Source organism: Triticum urartu, chromosome 3A, assembly GCF_056163025.1.
Source record: "Triticum urartu cultivar PI428250 chromosome 3A, HENAU_Tu73, whole genome shotgun sequence".
NCBI lineage: Eukaryota > Viridiplantae > Streptophyta > Magnoliopsida > Poales > Poaceae > Triticum > Triticum urartu.
This window is the reverse complement of record NC_141875.1, coordinates 284,950,501-284,956,945: the sequence shown is the minus strand read 5'-3', so window position 1 is coordinate 284,956,945 and position 6,445 is coordinate 284,950,501.

The following is a 6,445-nucleotide window of genomic DNA, read 5'->3' as shown; positions in this document are numbered from 1 at the left end:
GGATGAGTGTGCTGTTGTGAGATCGATGAAAAGAGGGGCGAGAGTTTACATGTGTGTGGGACTGTATGAGAGACACTAGGCAATGACACATAAAGGAGGAGATTGAAGGTGCGTGTGTATGTTGTAGGCAGACATCGCTGGAGAGGTTTATCGATCGGTGTGTGTCGAAAAGGAGTTGTGGAGACTGTGGGAGAACGACCTAAAGAAAAAAATATAAATGTGCGCAATGGATAGAATGTTGAGGGAGGGGGAGCGCGAGGAGGGCATGTGCATGCACGAGAGAAAGTTAGTGGTAGCTAAAAAGGTTAGAGGATTGTGTTGGTGTAAGAGACTAACAAAGATCGTAATTGGATATGAAAGTGGATTCATATATTTGAATAGGAGATCATAGTGTTTTAAACATATGCATGCATGAATATAGCGGTGATATGCGTGTTGTGGTTTTGCACATGTTAAACCATAATGTGATAATGCATGGTGTTTGCATCTCACAGCTAAATGTCGAAGAATCTAAACCATACTAGACATCGAACAATATCACATTTTATTTGAATTTGTGATAATGTGTGGTGTTTGTAGCTTACAACTGAATATCGAACAATCTAAACAATACTATATATCGAACATTCTCACATTTTATTTGAATTTGTCGTAATGTGTGGTGTTTGCAACTCACATCTAAATACTTGTAGGCGTAGGGGGCGGGGCACCATACATAATTTGATAAACACATTATACATATGAGACATGGTTTAGATTATGAAGATCTAGCTAGAGCTTGAAATGTACTATGATTTGAAATCAACATAAAGTGGATTCAAACAATCGAGTTCGAGTTCATATAGTACACATAGTTCATATGTAACTCGAGACGAATCATGTGGTGTGATGTGAAGATAATACACAAACGATGGTTTAACTTGACAATAATGATGATTGTAGATCTTATTAAAATAGATAAACGAATTCAAATGATTTGACTTCACAATAATCATTATTCTAGATCTTATTCAAATAGAGAAACCAATTCAAATTTAGTTCATATTGAAGCGGTAGTATATACGTTTGGAATGCACTAAAACGTTCATTTGAGTAGTCGGTTGCATGCATTATACACGTAGCGAAATATTTTAATTGAACATAACATGAATTCAAAGTTTTGAATGACATTTGTAGTGCGAATTGATTTGGTACAGTACACGTTAGGCTTGTCCAGAAATTTCAACCTGTGCCTTGTTAGCCTGAAATATTTAAGATATATCTTTGTCTCCTTGTGCTCCGACAACACCCACCATCTCAACCCGCGCCTTGCTATTCCAAAATTACAACGCGCGCGAAAACTCCCACCTCCTGTGAAATCCCGACAGGTGAAATGACCGTGATACCCCTGAACCGAAAGGACCGCCTCAAACCGGTAGGGGTACTTTCGTATCTTACCCCACATTTCGGACAAGCGCGTCCCTAAGCCATGGTTCCCCACTCCCATCCCATCCGTCCACCCATTCGTACATTGAGGCCGAGAAAACCAGCGAAGCCCCACACCCTCCACCATCCGCCACCCAGTCGGAGCCTCTTCCCCAACGACGTCGTCCACAGCAACACCTCGACGTCCCTCATCCATTGTACCAGATGAGGATCCGTCATCGATCTGGTCATACCGTCGGTTCAGCCACCCCGTCCTCCACCTGCAAGGAGCTGCCTCGACGTTCCCCTTGTCTTTCGCGCCACTTCCATTCCCACACCGCCGTGTTCACCTGCACCACCGAAAGAGCATCATCATCACTGTTTCCTCGGATGAAGGTGCGGCCTAATCGGCGCCACCAAAGAGGCTGTACACTAATCTCCGAATTTTCTTCTTGATTCGATCTCACGGAGCTGCCGACGCTCGGTCCCGAACAGACACGGTGCGGCTCCATCCAAGGCGGCGCACCGGCCACTTCCTCCATGGCGTCGCTCCCTCAGCGGCGCCGTCCACATCAGTAGGAGCTGCTTCTACTTTAGCTCTCACTCGCGCTGCTGCTCTACTCTTCCTCTCAGTCCCCTGTCTTGTCTGCTCTTGCTCACGCTATTGCTCTCACTCTAGCTCTTGCTTGCGATTCTACTCCGATTTAGCTACACTTTAGTCGACTGAATCGAATTTTGGGTCAGTCGATTTCCAGGGGGGGCTCGCCGAAGTTAAGGAAGAACCAGCCGCAGCGGGGAGAGGGGCTCGCCAGAGTTAAGGAAGAACCAGCCATAGCAGGGAGGGGGGCTCGTCGGAGAGGTACCCCACTATCTATCTTAGGGTTCAGGGTGGGGGCGGTGGTCGCCGGTGGTGGTGGGGCAGTGGTGTGGGGATCGCCGGAGAAAAAGCTCGGCATAGGGGGGCCTAGAGGGATGGCCGGGCCGGTGGAGGACCGGCGGTGGGGAGTGTTTTCGGGGCAGGCGGGGCGGCGCACCGCCGGCCGTGGGCGGTGGGTGGTGGTCGGCGGCTGGTTGGCTGGTGGTGGCTGGCAGCTCAGGGGGTGGAGGTTGAATATGAATTGCAGGCCCTTGATTCCGTATCCAACGGCTGCAAAATCTACTTACCAAAGATGAAAAAGTCAGTCGACTGATGTGTAGCCTCACCTCTAGTGTATTCAGTTTCGAAAGTAAAATTCAGTTTCGACAGCCAAATTCAGTTTCAACAGTTAAGTTCAGTTTCAACAGTTAAATTCAGTTTCGATAGTTATGTTCAGAGATGAGCAGCTAATGTATTTTACATCTAGCACTTTGTGTTTATGTATTTTACGTCATCTATTGGAGATGCTGTTAGAATTCCACTCAGGTTAACGTTGTCTCTCTTGTCCTGCTTCAGCCTCGGCATCGTACAACTCACCGGAGCTGCTCCAACGACGAAACCCTCCATCACAGCGGAGAAGTACCTCGGGCTCCATCTCCACACGCCTAAGATCTTCTTCCCCTCCGCCGACAGCCAAGTCAGCCGGAGCATCCTCACCGGCCAACCCAATCACGCTGAGATCAACATGGCTTCGCCAAAGAGGTTGTACACTTGTTGCATGTCTTTTTTACTCTACATGTTATATATATTGTCCACTGAGCACACGAAGTAATGGGAAATACGATTATTTTATCCTACTATATGACAAGTAGTGAGGTACCAGGCAACTTAGCTATCCCTGATGGACTCTCTTGAACGCCATCATTATTTATCTCTGAGCATTTGAGCTGTCCATTTGTCGATGTGTGAAGCCCCGACGCCGATGTGCCAGGTGTCCTCCAGTTATTCACTATTGTTGCCTTGTCTTTTTCTTGCGTGTTGCATCTTGCCATGTCATCATGTTCATTGCATCAGCATGTTTTCGAAACTTGCATCCGTCCGGGTTCCCCAGTTCCGTCTGTTGTCCGTTCTGAGTCCAGACACACTTGCACGCGCCCACGGCACGTCCGAATATTATTTTATAAGTGGCCGGAAAATGTTCTCAGATTGGGTTGAAAGTTGGCGTGTGGTCCTATTATAGTGTAGGTAGGCCGCCTGCCAAGTTCCATCGCATTCGGAGTCTGTTTGAAAGCCCAACGGATAACTATAGCGGCAATATAGTCGGTCTAACGTCGAACGTTTTCGGTCTCAGGAAACACTCGTCGGGCCTCTCCTCTTCTCTCTCTCAGCCCTTTGCCTTCTGCACTACCTCTCACCGCCAGGCCCGACCTAACCTCTCTCGTCAGCCCACGGACCTCCTCCCGCACGCGTCCGAAATCTGTCCCGGACCCGACCCGGACTTTCGTCATCATTGGACCCGGATCATCCCCAAACATCTACAAAACATCTCCGTTTTCGTAATTGGACTCCCTAACCTATTTATTCTCAACCGTTCGATTTTGATCGGAGGATCCGTTTTGCCCTAAGCTATCCAACCTACCTATATAACCAACTTAACCCTAGACCTAGGCCGTCCCATCCATCCATTACATCCCGCAGCCGCCGCCACCCACATTCCCTTATTCCTAGGGAGCTTGTCCCATCGCCGCTAGTCCCCTTCTTCCTTGGGATTCTCCCAGATCCCCTCCTCACCAATAGCCACGCCCTTCTCCTTCCCTCGTTTTCAGCATCGGACCAACCCGAGCCCGCACCTGATCCAGATCCTCTCCCACCTCCGACCTAATTTTGCGCCGCCGACCAACCACAGCCTCCACCTTCTCCTTGTTTTTCCTTCCAGTCCAACCACCAATCATGTAGGAGCCTGAGCTCCTCTGCCCGTCGCCCCTCTCCTACAGCCGCGAGCGCCCGAGCCCCCGTCGCCAAACGCCATCGTGGAGAGCCGCAGGAGCCCGGATGGACCAAGCCTCAACTCCTCGGCTTCCTTCCGTGATCTCTTTCTTCTTCTTCTTCCTGCTGGAGCTCCTCCTCCCGAGCGCCTCGGCCAGAGAACCATCACCCGTCGACGGCTTCGCTGGAGCAGCGCCGCTGCAATCATGCCAGGGCCCTCGCCGCCTCCCCTTACTTCTCCTTCCTCCCTCTGTTATCCTCCCCTCACACAGTTCTGTCCCTCTCTCTGAACCTTCACAGGACAGGAGCAGCGCCCGCTTGGACCGTCTGCGTCGACCCCCTGCGTCCGCTCCAGCCCTGCCGTCCCGCCGAAGTCCCCTGCCTCGCCAGACCCCGCTGCTGCCTTCCCGACCAGCGCCGCTGCTGCTCTGCTTCCGACGAGCAGATGACCGCGCCCGTTTCAGTGCCTCACCTCGATCTGGAGTGGCCCAGCGCCACGCCCGCCGACCACCAGATCCATGGAGCAGCTCCAAGGCCCAGTCGCCCGTGCTTGCTGCAGCCTTAGCCTACTAGATCCGCTGGCCCAAGGCCCGCGAGGTGAGCACAAGCCAGCCCATCCCTGCATGCTTATGTGACGCCCTGGGCGCTGAATAATATCCTGCGCTCAGCTAGATTCAGCCCAGTGCATGTTTTTTCCCGTCTGGCGAATTTCTCTTTTATTCCATAGACAACAGTTTTTGCAGAAAAGCCCTCATACTTCATGCATTTAATAACTTCTCAACCGTGCATCGGTTTAAAATAATTTATATATGAAAAATGCTTAGAATTTTGTCTAGTTTCATAATATCCCACTTTTAAACATGTTTTAAATGCTGTTTGTTTAAATTTGCTTAAATAACTTGCTAAAATGATTTATTTCATAACTAAATAACCGTAGGTTGGATTTTAATAAACTTCATATGTATATGGGGTAGAAAAATGCCTAGTTTAACATGGTGGCTTCACTTTGCATGCTTAAAAACTCTAAAATTATGTTTAGGGCAGGTCAGTACCAAAACCTAAAACATGCACATGAGGAGTTTCCGGACTTGTTGTTTTGTTGTCCCGGCCTCATTTAAACTTGCCTAGATAGGTAGTTTTCATTTGCTTCACCCTCTTGCCATGGTTAACAACATTTAATATTGTTGGGTACATAAACGAGATCGAACTAAATACGTCATGTGGTGTTTTGGCAATATGCACCCCGATGCATATTGAGCTCCACTTAATCTGTAGGATTGTCTGTGCACTTTGCCATGCCATGCCTCATTAAATCGGACATGCATCATACATGGTTGTGCATCGTGCCATGCTTATGTGATGGTTGTTTACTATGTTGTTTTCTTCTTTCCGGTGTTGCTTCTTCGGGTTAGTTCCGATAACGTTGCGTCTGTGAGGATCCGTTCGACTACGTCCGTTTGTCTTCTTCATGGACTCGTTCTTCTTCCTTGCGGGATCTCAGGCAAGATGACCATACCCTCGAAATCATTTCTATCTTTGCTTGCTAGTTGCTCGCTCTTTTGCTATGCCTATGCTGTGATACCTACCACTTGCTTATCATGCCTCCTATATTGTTGAACCAAGCCTCTAACACACCTTGTCCTAGCAAACCGTTGTTTGGCTATGTTACTGCTTTGCTCAGCCCCTATTATAGCGTTGTTAGTTGCAAGTGAAGATTGAAGTTTGTTCCTTGTTGGAACATGTTTTACTTGTTGGGATATCACAATATATCTTATTTAATTAATGCATCTATATACTTGGTAAAGGGTGGAAGGCTTGGCCTTATGCCTGGTGTTTTGTTCCACTCTTGCCGCCCTAGTTTCTGTCATATCGGTGTTATGTTCCCGGATTTTGCGTTCCTTAGGCGGTTGGGCTATAATGGGAACCCCTTGACAGTTCGCCTTGAATAAAACTATTCCAGCAATGCCCAACATTGGTTTTACCATTCGCCACCTAGCCTTTTCTTTTCCCTTGGGAGTCGCGCTCCTAAGGGTCATCATTATTTTACCCCCCCCGGGCCAGTGCTCCTCTAAGTGTTGGTCCAAACTAGAGTCCTGTGCAGCGCCCCCTCGGGGAAACTCGAGGTTTGGTTTTAGTTGTATGGAGCGCTCATCTGAGTGTGCCCTGAGAACGAGATATGTGCAGCTCCTATCGGGATTT